Below are 20,611 nucleotides of genomic sequence, written 5' to 3'. Positions count from 1 at the left end.
TCATGACACAATAAAAATCCTAGAGGGGGACATAATCAGGAAAAAAACTCAAATATTCCATGCAGTAATATTTTCACTGATATGTCCCCTACAGCAAGGGACATAAATGAATGAATAAACTATTGGGACTTCATCGAAATAAAAAGCTTCTGTAGGGCTAAAGAAAACATCAGCAAAATGAAAAGGGAACCAACCATATGGAAAAAATATATTTGCCAATGATAACTCAGGCAAGGGTTTGGTCTCAAATACATGAAGAACTCACATGACTTCACACCAGGAAGACAATCCAATTTGAAAAATGGGCAAAGGACCCGAACAGACAATTCTCCAAGGGGGACATACAGAGGTCTCAGAGACATATGAAAGGATGCTCAGCATCACTAGCCATTAAAGAAATGCCAATTGAAACCACAATGAGATACCACTTCACACGGGTCAGAATGGCTATTATTAATAAATTAACGAACAACAAGCACTGGCAAGGTTGTGGAGAAAAGGGAACCCTAGTACACTGTTGGTGGGAATGTAGACTGGTACAGCCACTGTGGAAAACAGTATGGAATTTTCTCAGAAAACAAAAAATGGAACTGCCTTTTAACCCAGCAATTCCATTGGTGGGAACACCCTAAGAATCCTGAAACACCAATTCAAAAGAACCTATATACCCCAATGTTCATAGCAGCACAATTTACAATAACCAAGTCCTTGAAACAGCCTAATTGCCCATCAGTAAAAGTGGATCAAAAAGCTATGGCACATTTATACAATGAAATACTACACAGCAGAAAGAAAGAACTACCCTTCATGACAGCTGGGACATAACTAGAGAGGATTATGCTAAGTGAAACAAACCAGGTGGTGAGGGACAAATACCATATGATCTCACCTTTAACAGGAACCTAATCAACAAAACAAACAAGCAAGCAAAATAGAACCAGAGACATTGAAATTGAGAACAATCTGACGGTAACCAGAGGGCGGGTGGGAAGCAATAATTGTGGGGAGGGGGGAAGGATTTTCAAGAACAACTATAAAGGACACATGGACAAAACCAAGGGCAGGTGAAAGCAGGGGAGGGAGGTGGGGATGGCTGAGGTCGGGAAGAATGGTGGGGGGTAAATGCAGACAACTGTAATTGAACAACAATAAAATAATTTAAAAATTAAAAAATGCTTAAAATATTACCTGGCATGTGGAAGATATTCAACAAGTGTCAGCATGTTTTTCCGCTGATGGGTAACATGACTGTGCCAGTGACCATCAAGTTACTCATCCAGTAAAGACATCAGCTATCCACATCTGATGGTTGCACAAGCCCTGAAAGTTAAAACCCAGCATACTCAAAGATAGATTTGCCTCTAAATTCTACCCAAAATGTCACATATATGTCCAACTCTTGAGAACTTTCCAAACACTGAAGGTATGTCATCTGGTCCTCAAGATTGAGTATATTTTCATTTATTTGGAAACTTTGTGAATTTGCCTCAGTAACCAGGGATAGTTCCAAGTTTACATTTTTCTAATTGTAAGATCCAACTCCCCCCAAGTGTGTGTGATAAGAGGGGTTCCTCAAAACCTTTTTCCAATTAATTCCCAGTGATCTCTGTTCCACTGCCCTCCTGCCTGATAAGAAAGCCAATTTGCAAAGCTCCATTGGATCAGCAAGAGATCCAAAGAACAAGAATTTGGGGAGAGCTCTTTATGCTTATCACCTCTCAGAGTTACACAAAGGGTGAATGAACTCCCTTGAGCCAGTTCATCTTGATTAACATATCTTATTACAGTTTCCCAAATTCTGTTCAAATGTTATCATAGAGAATTTGACATGGAAGGGAAGTCCAGAAGGGACAAGCTATGTACATAAAGTAAATGTGTTTGATTTTTAGACATTTGGATTTGCAGTATAGGTGGAACCATCAGTCCTTATTAATCCTAAAGTAATAGACTACCCAAGATGAGAGATATTTACTATCTCTCAAAATAACAGAGGATTTCAAAATGACAGTTTGCATGGAGGGCTAACTATGAAAGGATGAAAGATACTTGAGTCCTTTTTTAAATTCTGGGAGAATGGACCTGAAAAGGGAGAGGAAAAGAGTTCATCCAATGGCTTCCTCTAGAAAAATTGATCCAAAGATGAGAATTCACTACATTGGACTAACACTGATTGCCTCATCTGTATGCCAGCCACTCATCTGCCAGCAGATAGAGTAGTTGTGTTTGGTTTCCAGCAGTCTGTTATGATGAATTTATGCTTGCAATAAATTCTAACTATATTTTTAGCGTGTGTTTTTCTCTACCCTCCTCCGATGCACTTATTTCTAATGTTACTTTTGAAATTACTTACTTCAGTTGCTTCTGCAGATCACACACAATTCCCAATAACTAATTTTAACTTTTTCATCTGGCTCCAAGAATAAGCCAGTGCCCAGCAGAGAGTTGATGTTGCTCTTGGAAGACTGCACTCTCCTAAAAAGAGAAGTGCAGCACAAGTCTCCAATTCACCAGACCAATGGGCTTCTCTGTGTACAGTTAATAGGCCTAGAGAGAAGACATGTGGTTTCTGGAATCCCAAAGTTCTCAATCAGATTCTCAGTTCAGAGTTATTTCTTTTGACCTCATATATTCCAAGGAGATTAAAATGTTAAATTATGTGACTCTCTTCCAAGTTTGCTTATGGTCAATATAGTGCTATCAAATGAACCATTCAGACTGAACATATATCAGTTGGTTGTCTCTAGCAAGGAAACAGATGATTCAGTCCTACAGTCAAGTCCATTTTTCAAGTCAATATAATAAATTAAGTCAGTTTGGTCAAGGAAACATTCTGCCATTCAATTCAATCAGGCAATTACTTCAGTCAAACAGATAATTCAGTCTAACAACAGGTTGGTCCTGCTTTATAACTGATTAATTCAGTATAACCATTTATAAGTTCTGTCAATTAGTCAAGTCATTTGACCTATCAAAAAACAGATTTGAGGACTTCTGGTCACCATGAGCCTGTGGACTGTGAGTGGTGAGTGTTTGCAGATAAAATATGGCTAAAAGATTATGGAATGAGTGGAAAAGGAACATATATTCTGAAAAGAGAGAAAAGAATGCCCCAAAGGAGCTTAGCATACTTGTAAGTATTCTTAAAATAGATAATGATGTTCCGATGAAAGATGTTTAAGAGATAGCAACTGTGGTGGTCCCCAAACATGAAGAGAAAACCCTGTATTTTGTGAAATATGAAAGATATTATATGAAAATGGAGGCTAATACAAAGAGAAACAAAAAGAGTCTTCTGCACCAGCATGGACAGTATCCCATATGGATGAACCAGAGGCAAGGAAAAAGGCTGAAGGCAATGGGAGAGAAAGGGAATGGGGGAAAGCAAAGCAAAAGCAGTGAAGTCAGCTAAGGGTTTGGCCTAACAGACCTTTAAAAATTTGAAAAATGCCACAAAAGACAGATGTTCGATTAGAATGTATACATTGATTTCAGCTTCCACCAAATGAAAATTTCATTTCCATATTTTAACTGGGCCTTTTTCTTCCATTCAAACCAATATAACTTCTCAAATTTGTTTTGGGAGCTTGAATAAAATATTTTCTTTGATGAATGAAAGCTATATTGATATTTTAATTGGCTGCTGTCTGATATGTACAAAATATCAGACACCAAGATTTTGTCAAGTATTAATGTGGTTGTGGTTGTTTTTGGTATTAGTAAAGATAAATGACACTATATTGTACTAACTCAGATTTAAAGAAAATTAATTAGTGTTATTTTTAAATATAATATCACTGGATTTTATAAACTGTACCTGTTTGGAGTTTTGATTTTGTATAATTTATAATAAAAGGCATTTTGTTTAAATCTTGAAAGAAACAGAGTTTACAGATTACATTCACTGTACTGGATTAGCTACCCCACTGGACAAGAATAGACAAAAATGCTTAGGCGTGTTGGGGAGGAGGTAAAGGGTTTCTGAAAGATCCTACATCTAAAGTAAGAGGTTACTCTCTTTCCTGGTAAGTATTGAATGTGCTTAAGCCAAAGCAAACTCATAGAAATCCTGAACTAAGGGTTAATTTGAAGGAAAGTAAAATTGCAAATAATAGCACTTTCTTAATATGATATACTCAAAATAGACTGTCAGGAACATTTTTAGATGTTTTATTCATGCTTTGAAATGTTGGTTCAAAGTTTTCAACTCCACTGTGAGAAAGAGTTTGTTTTACAATTTTTTTTTATCTTCACAGGAGGACATGTGTACTGATTTTATAGAGAGGGGAAAGGAGGGTGAGCGAGAGGAAGAGAAACATCTATGTGAGAGAGAAACATCAATCAGCTGCATCAATCATACTCACCCCAACTAGGGACTGAACTCTCAACCTAGCCATGTGCCCTGACCAGGAATTGAACTGCGACCCTTCGGTTTATAGGATGATGCTCCAACAAACTGAGCCACACCAGCCAGGGCCACTGTAAGAGTTTTATCAATTTTATCCTTATTAGATCATTCCATAAATGACTATTAGCGTCACCAGTAGCAACAAAATGCATTTAGTAAGAAACTTACCTCATAGGGATTTGGGACCAAAATTTATACAAGCTTAGGCCAGTTCACTGGCAGTTTCTATTCTGAAGCTGAGTCAAATGCATGTTTATAGGAAACATATACAATCAGATGAACACATTAAACCCAGGATGAATAAGCACTAAGATATATGCATCCATGTCAAAGTTAAATATACCCTAGGGATAAAGCAAGGTCAGTAGGGAAGTTTTTCCATTCAAATGGCATGATATATAGAGGTTTCACATCTCCTCTCACTAATTTTAAAGGACTTCATAAAGTTGGAAAGTGACCTTGACTTAATCAAATCCTCTTACATGTAACTTCCCCTTGTCCCCACCATACACACACCACATGTCCATGTGGTACAGGCACTGGAACATTTCTGATTCTCTAAAATACAACTTTTTGCTTCCTCTAGCCTCACTCCCACTGTAGTACATTATGATATTCAGTTAAGATTCAAATTATAAATTTATCACTAAAAGCCTTTATTTCAGGACATGTGTAGTCTCCAAAAATATGTTCTTCGGTAGCTGCAAGGAAATCTCTGTGTTTCTAAAGTGTTCTTCTCAGATGCTGAAAGGATAAAAATAGCATTCTTCAGAGGAACACAGGAATTAGTAGTATAGAGTCTTCCTTGTACAATTATCTTTTCTTTTTTCACTCTAAACCAGAATAATAGAAAAAAAGGGTAAAAATATTAGATGAACATGTATTAAGCTCCTGCTATGCCAGACTCCAGCTTTTTGAGACCAGGAACTATTTATTTTCATTTTAAGGTCCCCAGCACTAAAATCTTTGGGAACAATATAGATTTTACACATTTGATGGCTAAATGAATTAGTGAAAGGTACTTCGCAGCAAGCTAAGATGACTAAGACATGGCTCATGCTCTCAAAGAACTCATAATATAATAAGACTCAGTTGTGTAGATGGTTTAATGAAACACAAGTATTATAATGGAAGTACAGAATAATGACAATGGGATTAAAAGGAGAGCAGTTAATTTTGACCAAGGGCATCTGGGAAAGCTCACAGAAAGAGGCAGCACTTCAGCTGAGTATCAATTCAGATTTTTGTGTGGCCATTTTGACACCAGGAACTTTTTGACCTGGCTACTTTAACCCCAGACATTTTGATGTAGCCTAAAACAACAAACCATTACACTTCCAGCTGTTTTATAAATTACCAAGTAATGTGTAAAACAGAAGACCTTACCCCATTCCCAACACTCACCTTAATGCCAGCCTCTACTCCAGGGAAGACTGAGTTTCAAGAATGGAGTGGGAATTCAGTGTATTTGTTTTTCATGTACTAAAAATGGATTATTGACCACTTTTGGTCATTTTATAAAGAGCCACCAGTAATACTCAATAAACTATCATCTCACTCTCCAAGAATTTACTTGTTTCTTGATAAATACTTCAAAATCCTGATTTTTCCCTCAAAGTCAAAGACAGGAAAAGAAGGTATTTTAGCTACATTATGGTCTCTTATTCTTAGATCCAAGTTATACAGGAAATGGTTAATTGAATCTAAAAGTAGTCTCAGGCATTTTAATAATATATATATTTAATATCATAACATTCCTTTAATTGAAGGTTTTTTTATAAAAAAAATGATTGATACTTCCTTAAAAGTTAACCTGGAATGCTCCAACAGATAGTTATTTTTTAATTCTTTTTTTCTCAATATAAAGGTAATACACTTATCAAATTTTTAAAATAAGGAAATTAAAAAAGGAGAAAGTGAAAAACTGCTAACTAGGATTAAAGTTAGGTAGAAATGTGTGCTCTACACATAAACTGATAAGTTCAAAAACAATAATAATCATTCCTAGTTGGAACAGTTTCATCAAAATATCCTGCTTTAAATTTTTGACATTAGGTAATGGTGGCTAATTTAGACAACATGGGAAACCAGAATAAAAGAGACTGATTAGCCAGTAATAACTAAGAACATTACCAAAATGAGAAAAACTATGTCATAAAATAAGGCTCTACTAATTTACAGAGAAATGCATAGGAGTTTGTCGAACAGAGAAGTAGAGATGTTTTAATATTCCATGTAGGTGAGAAACAAAGCATGAAGGTAGGATGAAATTAGATAGACATAAAATAGATAAGAAAAAATTTTAAAGAATTTATTATTTATTTATTTATCTATTTTTAGAAAGAGGGGAAGGAAGGGAGAAAGAGAGAAATATCAATGTGTGGTTACCCTCACATGCCCCCCATACTGGGGACCTGGCCCACAACTCAGGCATGTGCCCTGACTGGGAATCAAACCAGCAACCTTTCAGTTCACATGCCAGCAGTTGATCCACTGAGCCACACCAGTCAGGGCAAAAATTTTTTATTTTGTGTGTATATGTTTGTATTTCTGTAAGCCTTACTGTATACTGTATACTACAGCATATCTAAAGAAAAATAAAGATTGATGTTTATGACTTTTTAACCAAAGAATAATATGCTGAATGGTCTCTATACCCAAATGTTCTGAATCAGAGTATGTCTAGCCAGTGGGTCTACATAGCAAATATGTAAGATTCCACCATTCCCGGCACCCAATACCTAAATACCAGGATAAATTAACCAAGGCCAAGTCTGTAAATCAGGATCAATGTAACAGTGGTCCTTACCTTTAAATGCATTTTAGATCCTTAAAGAATCTTACCAAAGCTAAGGACTCCAGAAAAATGAACATATGCATATATACATGAAATTTTTGCCTATAATTTTTAGGGTCTCATAGACGTAAGGTTAAAGTCCTCTGTTTTGGTTCCTTTGGCTTTGAGCCTGGTGTTACACTTCCTGGCTAAAGATACAACATTCTTACCTGAATGTTAATGGGGTTATTTTCCAGAGACATTCTCCTTACTTTTTCTGTGCCATAGGTACTAAGCTCAACCACACTTGGGGTTCTTAGGAAACGTCCATGTTGCCACAACTGGCAACTGTCTTGGGGACTAATGTACCAGTTCATGTATAACAATAATATAGTAAAAATAACAGAGCAGGAACCCCCCAAACTTTTTTTACCCAGCACATTGACAGACATGCAAAAACCCAACTAGAGGTTTAATTTTTTTTCCTTCTTTCTACATTAACTTTTCTTCCTGATTTCAATTAGCCAAACTTGAATGGAGACATTACAGACAGTTCAACCCCACCTCAGAGCTGTGCAGACAGCTCTTGCTGCCAAGCTGTCTATCACCAAGACAACTGGGCCAATATGCTTTGCTCTGTGTAAATACCTCATCAGGGCCAATTGCAAAAGGAGCCTCTTTGCAGTGACCTCCCATCATATCAAAATCTTTACTTTTAACAATCCAAAAATTGTTAATCCAAAAGGTGTAAATAAGCATTAGCATTTTAAAACAATTATTTATGCTGATTAACAGGAGGTTTATTTCCAGAGATAATCTTATGTGAAAGCCAGGTTGATTTGGGAGAATGTAGAAAGCTCTTTCTTCCGCAGTAAGTCTGAAGTTCCTCTATTGGTGAGTCATTATTATTTTTTTTCCTTTTCATTAATCATAACTTTCTTCCAATACCTTTTTCTAAACCACAAATTCCTCTGAAGTGGTCATTGGTAATGTAGCAATTTTCTGTTTTTAGTTTCTTATTTTTTAAATATTTTCAGCAAGAAAAGATGCTAAAAGGTGATATGGTTAGCATTATTTCCTCAAATAAAAAATGGAGGAGATGGGTTAATTCTTTTGACACAGTGGCAAATGAGTCAAAATCAGGAAAAGTGTACTTCTAGCAGAATCAGTGAGATTTTTTAAATCCCAGAAAAAGAAAAAAGCTGCATCTTTAGTCCTTAGGGACCTCACAGAGGTGCCAAATTATCGTACTCTTCCAATCTAGTCTCCATTACTACTGATACACCCTTTCTGAGAAGCCCCTCACAGCTTTTATTGTTTGTTGGTCTCCTTGGTGGCAGGTGTCTGCTAATCAAAGGCTTAAGAAGGTGTGGGGTTTAGGAGTCAGACCTGACTGGAAGGAAAACTTTCCATTCAGCCTTGGGCAACAATATTAAAGCTTTTTTTTTTTTTGAATGTTGTAATCAACTCTGTGCCAAGTGGGGCCCAAACTCCCCCTACACAGCCCTAGGAATCCAAAGAAAGAAGTGTTTTCAATTCTCTTCAGAACGTCTGATCTCCCACACTGCAGACCAAATAAAAACAGTCTGGGCCAATTGTACCTCCTCCTACCCCCATCTACTGTGAAATCCGCCTGGGAGAAACTCAGGAAAGTTGGCCTCACGCCAGCACTGGCCTTCTGTAGAGGCAGAAAAATCTCTCACCTTCTCTCCATGGACTGTCTTGGACACCAAAGAAAGAGCCCCTGCCTCACATATTCTATGGAGAGGGGTGGCTGTTTGGGTCAGGGCAGGACCTAAGATGATGTAGCTGGAATATCAAGACCTAAAAAGTTCTAACACTTCGGGTGGTATTTTCTGTGTGTTTACTATTTTGTTGGTTATATTTTCTCTTATTAAGTAGACTTGGAGAAAGTGTAGAAAGAGCTCCTTGGGATCTGAAATGCTTCGGGGTTGAATCTCAGCACAAGTGCTTACTAACCCTATAACCTCAGACAACTTATTTTACAGAGCAAGGTTCTCATGTAAGTTCTGCCACTGACTAGCTCTGTGACCTTGGCCAAATCACAAGCCCAAACTTGATTTCCCCATCATAAAAAAGATCTCTAAAGATCTCTTCAAGTCTAACAGTTTAAGTCACTTCTGGGGTCCTGAATTTGGAAAACACTCCAATAGTATTAGACATTTGGAAAATATTGTTCATCCAATCTCCAACCTCCACAAACCTCAACAGGCTTTGGCCATAGCTCTCCAAGCCATGTGTGGCAGGGGTTATAGGCCTAAGAATGGGAATGAGGAGTAGGAAATGCAAGGCTAAGTCCACAACAACAATCCAGGTTCCTATGTTCAAAGTAAGAGTGGCTTGAAAGTGCAAGTTTCCAGGCTAGAAATACCAGTTTATGAGCTGATAATAAGACACAAGAAAATTTTCCCTAAGAATTTAACCAAGTAAAGCTTGTCAGGTGGTTGAGAGATACCCTGGAAAACATGGCTAAAAACGACCATATTCAAGGCTCAGGGTAGGGCTACAGCTAATGCATCCCAAGCATGTTAAGGGAGGAGCAAGTGGTTCAGTGGAGGGGAGTCAGGAAACATGAGGCCAGGAAAGTTCTTAGGGACAAAATTATAGAAGGAAACACCTGTAAGACCCCAACAAAAGGATACAAGGACAGAAAGCCCTTTCGTGCTGCAGGTATTATTGACTATGTGCCAGACAAGATGATGTCAAAGATCTGGATAAACCACAGAAATACAGTATTACCCTGGCTGGTGTAGCTTAGTGGATTGAGCACGGGCCTGCAAACCAGACAATCGCGGTTCGATTCCCAGTCAGGGCACATACCGGGGTTGCAGGCCGGTTCCCTGCAGGCCAGTTCCCAGCAGGGGATGCATGAAAGGCAACCATACACTGATGTTTCTCTCCCTCTCTCCTTCCCTTCCCCTCTAAAGATAAATAAATAAAATCTTTTTAAAAAAAAAGAAAAGAAATACAGTATTAGAATGAGGACCAGGAGTCCTCATTTAGTTTCCAGGGAAACTAAAGCTCCTTTAAGGACCTAAATGAACAAAACATTGGAAAAGTAGTCGTGAACCCTGGCCAGGTGGTTCAGGTGGTTGGAGCACCATTCTGGACACCAAAAAGATTGCGGGTTTGATCCCTGGTCAGGGCACATACAGGACATAACCAGTTGATGTTTCTCTTTCCCCCTTTCTCTCGCTCTAAAATCAATAAGCATATCCTTGGCAAGGATTAAAAAATAATAATCATGCAATTTAAGATACTGTCATAGCTTGTTAGGGAAAACAACTGCAAGAGTGGAATGGGATAGTGATATTGTAAAGAATTCCAAAGAACTATTTTTTTTTTGTTCTTGAGAGAATCATCACCACTGAAAGCTGTCGGGGTTAGAAATATGAGGGAGAATATAGTGGAATTCTAAGCAATATGATTTTTACAGTAAAATGCAGGCTATTTCCATAGTCAAAATATTTTACTCTGAATTTATTAAAATAAAACTAAAGAAATAAATCTAGAATAAAACTAAATAAAAGCCAAGCCTAAACTCAAACTTATTTTTTGTGTTTGTGCCACTAAATAAACAGATTTCAGTAAATTCTTCTTTTTAAACTAGTTGATCGGTATTGTATAGATGCAGCCAGCATTTAATATGCTTTCAATTGTGTCCTCAGCCCTCAAGACCCTGGGGGTCTGAAATCTCAGCCAACTTTGCAATTTAATCCAAAACCCAAAGCAGTTCAGATTCCAAGTAACCTGTTACCCTCTGCTAGCAAAACATCATTCGTGGTTTGAAAAATACCATTTTTAATAACCTCTTTTCAGTTTCCTGGCAGACCCCCAGCTTCACTTCAAAGTTGATTTTCCCCAGTGAGAGTACAGTTGGAAGAATCCAGAAGTGTATTGTGCCACACTCCCACTACCCCAGGCTCTGAAGGCTCAACTATAGGGCAAGAAGGCTGGGGTTGGAAGGCAGGCAGGGGGAGGGACAGGCTGTGGATCACAGGCAAATAGCCTCAGCTCAGACCTTTCCAGAGACAAAACAATGCATCACCCTCAACAGTGACCAAGTGGAGAAACTGAATCTAAATTGAATTTTGGATTATATCATGTTGGCTTATTTTGAAATAAATTTGATAAAAAAATTTTATCACTATAATTTTGGCTGCCTAGAGTGCCATGTTTTTTCCCCAGTGATTCACTCTTCAGATGTCAAGAAAACAATCTATGAAGAGAGATGCTGGAGGCAGGAGTAGAGGCAAGGAAACAAGAACTTCATCTGTGGAAACCTAGAATCTCTTAAGACAAGTGCAGACTGAACTCTTCTTAAACTCCAAGACAGTAGCTTTGAAGTCCAGAATTTGCTCTTGTATTTCTTGCCCAGGACTAGTGAAGTTGGAGTTGCCAATAAAATGACCACTTTCCTCAAAATGTTGCATTTAAAATCCAAGTCTTCTTAAAACAGCAGAGTAGGATTTTGGCCAGAAAGTGCTTTCTAGTACAAACACTAGTGCACTTTTACAAGGCAGGTAAAGCCCAAAATTATGTCGCTAATTAATTTTACATTTCCTCCAGCTACCTAGAACCAACTGCAGCTCAACATTCCCCAATTGGGATTTTGCCAAGAATTCAGATAATGCCATTTATGGACCATGCCAACAGCTGAGGTCATACTTTCTGTCTAAAGGGAAAAAAGAAAGAAAAAATAAATAGGTAGGGATTCATGGAAAATACATATTAGGGGGTAGGGGCAGAGGGGAAAAAAGAGACAACATAGCAACCAACGCCAAACACACATACCAGAGGAGGGCCTAAAGACTTTGAGATTGTATTGTTTGGGGGTGAAAGTGAAGCAAAACAAGGGAGCACAGTGATTTTAGGGAATGTTAGAGAAGGAACAATTTGGTCTCAAAGAAATAAATAAATAATCTCCTCCCGCCAAATGTTAAAGAATATGAAAAGTAAAATGCCTAATGTCTTACATCATGGCTGGTGCAAATGTTCTATGTTATGTGCATGCCAGCAACGTGGATTGCTTAGTATATGATTTTAGGTTTTGTAACTATATCCCTTTTTTTTTTTTAGCACAAACTCAGATTCCAAGGACTGGAAAGAACCTCTACAAGTTACAGTATGCTGAATGTTAGAGGTGGAAAGTACTTTGTATCTCATCTCTTCCAATTGTCCCTATTCTAGAGATAAGGTAACTGAGAAAAAATTGGCCAAATATCAATAATATACAGTAAATTAGTGGCAGAGTCAAGACTAGAACCCAGAACTAGTTGTGTGATTCCTAAATATCAGTTCATGAGCATTTCACTGGTCCAAGGGAAAAATGAGAAAAGCAAGGATATGGAGTGACAGACAAAATAGAAAAGGAAAGAAGCACATGGCAGAATGTGGAGAAACAAACTGGTTTGTGATCAATGCCTCTTCCTGTTTTTGTTATGGTAATTTCAAGTTACCATAATACCCTCATTTAATAGGTAATAGCTCTTCTAATATATACTGATATTTTTTATTTGTGGCTTAATTTAAATTTTCATCATGAGGAAAAAGGCACAGGCACTCAATGTTTATAAGGTAGGCATATCGTACGAAAGAAGTTAAGAGAAGTTAAGGACTTGCTCAAGACAACTTGGTTCATATGGGATTGAGCCAGGAATAAATCCTAGAACTTCATTCTAGATCTCATAATCCTACCTTGAGTCCACATTTCTATCTTATGTCCATCTACACTCAGTTTCTAGGTATGATCTGGCAGCCTAATCCAGACATCATTTTAAAGGTAGAGCAAGTAATGCTAACCAAAAATACCACATTATAAACTCTAAAGCCAAAACCAAATGCCTCTGAGATTCCTTCTATTTAGAACTGTCGCTATTTGGGATTCCTGCTCTTTGGGATTCTGGTTGTTTGGGACAATCCCCATCTCTGTACCCGTTTACACAGGCAGAAATCATGGGGTTTGTTTGTTTGTTTGTTTGTTTGTTTGTTTTAAAAGCAGATGGCAAAGCCTGCCCTCTGGATCCTGCTCAGGTTGGTGGTTAGCAACTTCCAGAGCCTTGACTCAACCCACTACATATTAGTCACTTACATGTGGCCCAGCCAGAAACTGCCTTCATTCATAATAAATAATCTTTGAAAAAGAAACCAGTATCTCTATCTGAACAGGCACGGCACAATACAGATCTAAGATCTGGCCCATCAATAAATGTTTATCTCTCAAGACACTGGTAAAATAAAACAGGGCTCAGGGGCTTTGGCTAAAATAGTCAGCTTCCCAGACTCACATGGGAAAAAAGTTAATATGGTGGTAATGAGCCACTTAAATGCCTGTCTGCCTATGTTACAATAACATGCCCTTTTCATTCCTTCCAACAGCTCCCAAAGGACACTGTGGACAGCCGCATTTTGTGGGTACTTCTCCCACTCCACACACCTACCCACAGAAAGCAAATTACTGTTATTTCTCCCAAACTTTGTTCTTTATAGTTATTAGGGTTTTTTACTTTTCTTTAACCTTTTTACTTTTTTTTGTTTTTCTTCCTTTTGTGATTTGTGTCCTTCGAGAATTTTCCCCCCTCTTAGTGCTTAAGGCGTTTTTTCTTTGTTGTTTTTGTTGCTGCTGCTGCTGATAATGTTCATTTTCCTTTCCTCCCCCCCCCCCATTTTTCTGTTTTTTTTTTCTATTGTGTTTTTGGTGACTTCCTTTTTCTCTTTGGGGGATTTGTTTTACTTTTTGGTTTTTCTTTTTTGCTTTGTTGTTCTATGTTTTCTTGGGGATTTGCTATGTTTGGTTTGCTCCTTTAATGGAAAGGTATATTTTAAATTTTCCAGGTTTTCTCTTTTTGTCCTCTTTTGTTTGTTTCTTTTGTTATTTTTCTTTTCCATGCTTTTTTCTATCTTTGGGTTTTGGATTTTATTATGTTTTTCTTTTTGTTTTGGTGTTTGGGGGAAGGTTTTTAAATTTTTTAGAATTTGGAGTTTTTTTACATAATTTTCCCTTTTCCTATATTGTTTCTTTAATTTTTAAAAAAAATCTTTTTTATCTCTTCTTTCTCATGTTGGTACATTCATTATCTCTCCATTTTTGCCTCTTGTCTTATTTTAACTTAATAATATTTTCACTTTGGAAATATTTTAGAATTACAACAGATTGCACATGTAAAACAAAAAGTTCTCATATACTCAACATCCAGTTTTCCTGGTATTAACATCTTACATTAGTATGGTACATTTGTTACAATTAATGAAGCAATTCTAATCTGTTACTGTTAACTAAAGTCCACACTTTATTTTCTTAGTTTTACCTAATGTTCTTTTTTTTGTTCCATGATCATCCAGCATTTTACATTTGGTTTTCATGTCTTCGTAGGCTTCTTTTGCCTCTTACAATTTTTAAAATTTTCCTTATTTTCGATGACTTTCATAGTTTGGAGGGAGTGATCATGTATTTCATAGAACGCTCCTCAGTTGGGATTGTCTGATGGTTTTCTCGTGACTACACTGGAGTAGTGTGTTTTGGAGAGGAAGACCATAGAGGTGAAGTGCTCTTCTCATCACATCAAAAAAAGGTACTTTCCATCAACAGGACTTACCACTATTGATGTTAACCTTTATCACCTGGCCAAGTTGTATTTGCTAAGTTTCTTCACAGTGACGTTGCTTTTTCCCCCATTCCACACTGTACTTTTTGGAATCAAGTCATTAAGCCTAGTCTACATTTAGAATGATAGAGATTAAGCTCCACTTCCAGGGGTGGGGGAGGAGGTACACAAATAAAGAATTTGGAATTCAGTATCATGTTATTTATTTTGTTACTGTGATTGTTCCAACTTCAGACATTGGAAGTTTTTGCAGGTTTGTTTTTGTTTCCCTGACATGCTCCCTTTTTTAAATTTTTTTAAATGCTTAACTTTAAAAATATTTTTCATTCTCCTTTTTCCTTTGCATTTCCTTTAGTTTCTTTTTTCATTTTTATTTCCCTTCTATTCCTACTTTCCTTTCCTTCTTTTCTCTCCTCTGTTAGCTTTTAATAATTTTTCTTTCTTTTAAAAAATTTTTAAAGATTTTTATTCACTTATCTTTAGAGGGAAAGGGAAGGAGAGAGGGAGAGAAATATCAATGTATGGTTGCCTCTCGTGGGTCCCCCCCTGGGAACTAACCTGCAACCCAGGCATGTGCCCTGACTGGAAATCAAAACACAATCATTTGGTTTGCAGGCCTGCGCTCAATTCACTGAGCTACACCAGCCAGGGCTCTTTCTTTCTTTCTTTCTTTTTTAAGATTTTATTTATTTATTTTTAGAGAGATGGGTAGGGAGGGAGAAAGAGAGGGAGAAAAATATTCATGTGTGGTTGCTTCTCATATGCCCCCTACTGGGGACCTGGTCCACAACCCAGGCGGTGCCCTGACTGGGAATCAAACCAGCGACCCTTTGCTTCACAGTCCAGTGCTCAATCCACTGAGCCACGCCAACCAGGGATGGATAGGTTGTCTTTAACCCACTGTATTTTTTTGCCTCCTTTGTCAAATATCAATTGACCATCTAGGTATGGGTTTATTCCTAAGCTCCCTTTTCTGTTCCATTGATCTATATGTTTTTTTATGCCTTTCTTTTTCCTTTTCACTCATGTTGTTGAAATAATTTGCTCCTTGCCCAACATTTTTTTCATTTTAAATTTTACATATTTTCTTAATTAAAATTTTAAATACATTCTCCATGACGATATGTAGAATGTGCAATTAGTAATTAGAATTTATTGTAATTAGTAAAACAATGAAAAGAAGCAATAAAAATATATCCTTGTTCCAGTCTTCTCAGCCTCACTTCCAATATCTTTGGTCATCTACTAGTTTTATAGAATGAGCAGAGAATAGTTTGTAGTAACCTCCTGAGGCCCTGTCAGCTTCCTTGACAACTCTATTCCTCCAAAAGTCATAGTCATTAAACTGAAGATTAGCTGAAATGCCAAAGCAGCAATAAGATATCTAATGCCTTTCTTACATAGAAACATTCACATTAAAATCAGTTGGGCTGGCTATGACTAGAGGAGAATTATTCTACAAAGTCCTTCTTCAAGACCTTCTAGCCCTATCATCAGGATGGTATGTATATGTATGTGTGCACATTCCCAAACTCTCTGCCTCCAAATTCAGGGAGCTAACAGAAACCAGGAATAAGACATGAGTGGGAGCCTAGGGACTTGGGGAGAAATGATTTATAAGAAATGAGATACTCATCTAGATAGAGGGCACCAGGAAGACACCAGAAGCTTCACAACTCAGGGCCAAGAACAATGATGACTTATTTGAAGGCACTATTGTGTCTTCACTCTTTCATCTTAATTATTTCCTTTCTGTCTATGTATATTTTCTGGGAAGTTGACATATCAAATCTAATCCCATGTACAGCCAGACTTGCAGGTGAAACTGGGTCCCCAAATTCCTTTTTTAAAAAAAAATATTTATTTTCAGACAGGAAGGGAAGGAGAAAGAGAGGGAGAGAAACATTGCTGTGTTGTTGCCTCTTGCACACCCCTCACTCAGGAACCTGGCCTGCATCCCAGGCATGTGGCCTGACTGGGAATCAAACTCACAACCCTTTGCTTCACAGGCCCACACTCAACCCACTGAGCTACACCAGCCAGGACAAATTCCTTTGTTCTTTGCACTCCAGGTTCCATGGGTAGAAATGGAAATAGTAATCTAACAGTCTTTCCTGATAATTCCTGACAAGTTCAGCAGTTAAAAGCATATTTCAAGTACAATCATGCATAGGAGCTAGGGTGAGGGAAAGAAGAATAAAGTAATTTAGATGACTCCTAGAGCCCCTATTTGATGGCATGACTCAGTCATCTGAGGGCTTCTGCATTGTCAATTGAGGTTGAAACAAGGGGTCAAGCAGACTGTGAGCTAAGATACAAGTGAATCAGTCTGGGAGCTGAAGAGAGGAGAGAACACCATTCTAGATCCTGCCAAAGGTTTTTGTTGCTCCCTTTCATTATCATGCCATCTGATTAGAAAAGAAGACAGAGATAATTCCATTAAAAAGACATGTCCTAGCCCTGACTGGTGTAGCTCAGTGGATTGAGTGTGGGCCTGCCAACCAGAGGATCAAGGTTCAATTCCCAGTCAGAGCACATACCTGGGTTGCAGGCCAGTTCCCAGCAGGGGACCCACGAGAGGCAACCATACATTGATATTTCTCTCCCTCTCTCCTTCCTTTCCCCTCTAAAGATGAATAAATAAAATCTTAAAAAAAAAGACATGTCCTATCTTTCCATGGAAGGGATCCTTTCCAACCCAGCCTGATTTACTTCAGTGGGGAGTAAATCAGGTACTTATTGAGACCCCAGAGGTCTCAGGCCCTGGCCCAGAACACAGTTTGCTGAACAGTAAAAATCCACTCCCCAGTGTGAGAGAACTGTTCTTCCCATCTTGTTTTTCACTATATCAACCCAGGTCTGATATCAGCACTTGTTATTGAGACCATTTGACTTTATATTCCATAAACATTATATTAATTTTCAACAGGAAAATAAAAGAGAGCGGTTAATGGAAATCAAGCACTTAAGGAAAAAAAGAGGGATAGAGTTTTGCCTTAGGCAAACATAAGTGTTTGATTTTTTCAGAATTCTAACCTGATTCTGAGGTCAGTAGCAACTAATTTGGGGGGCAATACAAATACATGAAGTAAAGACTTCAACCCAGGATCTGGAAACTGAAAAACCCACTAGTTCAAGAACATGGTGGCTTTAAACAGTCTGCATGTTGGATGCTTTTTCAACAATGTGGCCAATTGAGCAAAGCAGCTCCAAGAGGTAATGCAAAGGGGGAAAGGTAATACTGGAATGTGGGGGTAAAAGAATATAAAAAGGAGTTCCACAACAGTGATGGACTTTCTGCTTTTTGGTCCTATCCTTGCCTAAGGCAGATAAAGAAAAATCACTATTTGCAAGGGTAAATTAATGTGAGGGACAGTAGAAATATGTCCAACTAAACCTTAGCTGCTTTCAAACCAGACATTACATACTAATGTTAACCATTTCTTTGGTCTAAGCTATGTGAATTTCCTGGGCTGTCCCTGGAAAAAAATAATACATTCAATGCCTTACATCATGAATCTTAAAAAAAAAAAAAAAGGTAGAAAAGGAAGGCCCGGATAGAGGCTTGACCTTTGTAATATAAAATACTTCTTTCACGTGAACCAAAAATTATAGAACAGGAAGCAACCTTAGAGATCTTTTAATTCACCTAGAAGCTTAAGTATAATAAGCAGCTCCCCAGACTAACAATTAGAAATGAGGTTAGTTTTCCTAATTTCTCCTTCTGATAATTCATTATTACTGTATAGAAACACAATGGATTTTTGTATATTTGTTTTGTACAATGCAACTACTGATTTCATTTATTAGTTCTAATAGTTTTCTGGTGGAATCACTAGGGTTTTCTAAATATAGTATTATGTCATCTGTAAATAGTGACACTTCTACTTCTTTTCCAATTTAGATGCCTTTTTATTTCTTTCTCTTACCTGCCATGGACTTCCAATACTATAATGAAAAAAAAAAAAAACTGGCGAGACTGGGCATCCTTGTCTTGTTTCTGGCCCTAGAGGATAAGCTTGCAGCTTTTCACCATTGAGTATGATGTCAACTGTGGATTTGTCATACATAGCCTTTATTATGTTGAGAAATGTTCCCTCTATACCCACTTTGTTGAGAGTTTTTATTATAAATTGATGTTAAATTTTATAAAATATTTTTTCTGCATCTATTGAGATGATCAGTGTAACTAACACCATGGAATGCAAATCAAAACCACAATGAGATATCACCTTACATCTGTCAGAAGGGCTACCATCAATCCATCAACAAACAAGTTCAGATGAGGATGTGGAGAAAAACAGACCCTCATGCACTGTTGGTGGAATTGTAAATTGGTGCAGCCAATATGAAAAACAGTATGAAGAGTCCTCAAAAAATTTAAAATAGAACTACCTTACAACCCAAAAAATCCACTTCTGGGTATTTATTTTTAAAATAATAACACTAATTTGAAAAATATATATGTATATTCCTGTTTTTACTACAGCATTATTTACAATAGCCAAAATATAAAAGCAAAGTAGGTTTCTATAAATAGATAAATGAATAAAAATCATATGAATATATATAAATATACAAGATTCCATATATATATACACACACACACACACACACACATATATATATATATATATATATATATATATATATATATATATATATATATATATGGAATATTACTCAGCAATAGCAAAGAATGAAATCTGGTTATTTACAACAGCATGGATGGACCCAGAGGGAATTATCCTAAGTGATAAAAGTCAGACAGAGAGAGACAAATACTGTATACTTTCATTTATATATGGAATCTAAAAAACAAAACAAATGAACAAATGAAACAAAAAAAAAAACACAGACTCATACAGAAAGAGAGAACAAACTAATGGTTGCCAAAAAGGAGGGAGTGGGAGGATGGGTAAAAAAAGTGAAGGGGAATAAGAGGTACAAACTTCCAGTTATAAAATAAATAATCCATGGAAATGTAGTGTATAGCAGAGGAAATATAGTCAATAATATTATAATAACTTTGCACAGTGATAGATGGTTACTAGACTCAGTGTGGTGGTCATATTGTAAGTTATATAAATGTCAAGTCACTATGTTGTACACCTGAAACTAATATACTATTGTATGCCAACTATACTTTAATTTAAAAATTAAATGAGAAAAAAGAAATGAAGGCAAGAATTTGAACTTGGACTACAGAAAGAATCAAGGCTATATAAGAGGGTTGAACTAGAAAAAGATTTTCTTTTTTTTTTTTTAAGATTTTATTTATTTATCTTTAGAGGGGAAGGGAAGGAGAGAGGGAGAGAAACCAATGTTTGGTTGCCTTTCATGCGTCCCCTGCTGGGAACTGGCCTTCAGGGAACTGGCCTGCAACCCTGGTATGTGCCCTGACTGGGAATCGAACCGCGATTGTCTGGTTCGCAGGCCCGCGCTCAATCCACTGAGCTACACCAGCCAGGGCGAAGATTTTCATTTTTATGGAGGGGATTGGTGTACAACCTTGAAAGGTAGAGACAAGATTGTATTGAGAAAGATCAAAAGGCACAAGCAATGCTAGGTCAGTATACACACTAAGAGTGTGTGGAAGTCTAAAAATTTTTTAAATTGTATTGAATTTCAAGGATGCAGAACACTCTTTTGAATAATCAGACATGTACATGATTGTTTTCTTTAGTTTAGGTCCCTCAGGCTAAATGAATGTTTCTATTAAGGCAAACACCCAGAAGACCTCAGACCTAGTTATAAGCCCCATTTGAATAAGGTTATAGATAGAAATGGTAGCAAATGTGTATG

General features: G+C 37.2%; 1 pseudogene; it reads left to right on the top strand.

Annotated features, from left to right (window-relative positions):
* Positions 1-3,043: 3,043 nt before the first annotated feature.
* LOC119059214 (protein LLP homolog) lies at positions 3,044-3,422 on the top strand (annotated as a pseudogene).
* Positions 3,423-20,611: the final 17,189 nt, after the last annotated feature.

The sequence above is a fragment of the Artibeus jamaicensis genome, unplaced genomic scaffold (assembly GCF_021234435.1).
Source record: "Artibeus jamaicensis isolate MK-2021 breed Jamaican fruit bat unplaced genomic scaffold, CSHL_Jam_final contig_241, whole genome shotgun sequence".
NCBI classification, from domain to species: domain Eukaryota; kingdom Metazoa; phylum Chordata; class Mammalia; order Chiroptera; family Phyllostomidae; genus Artibeus; species Artibeus jamaicensis.
This window is presented reverse-complemented; position numbering and strand designations above follow the sequence as displayed.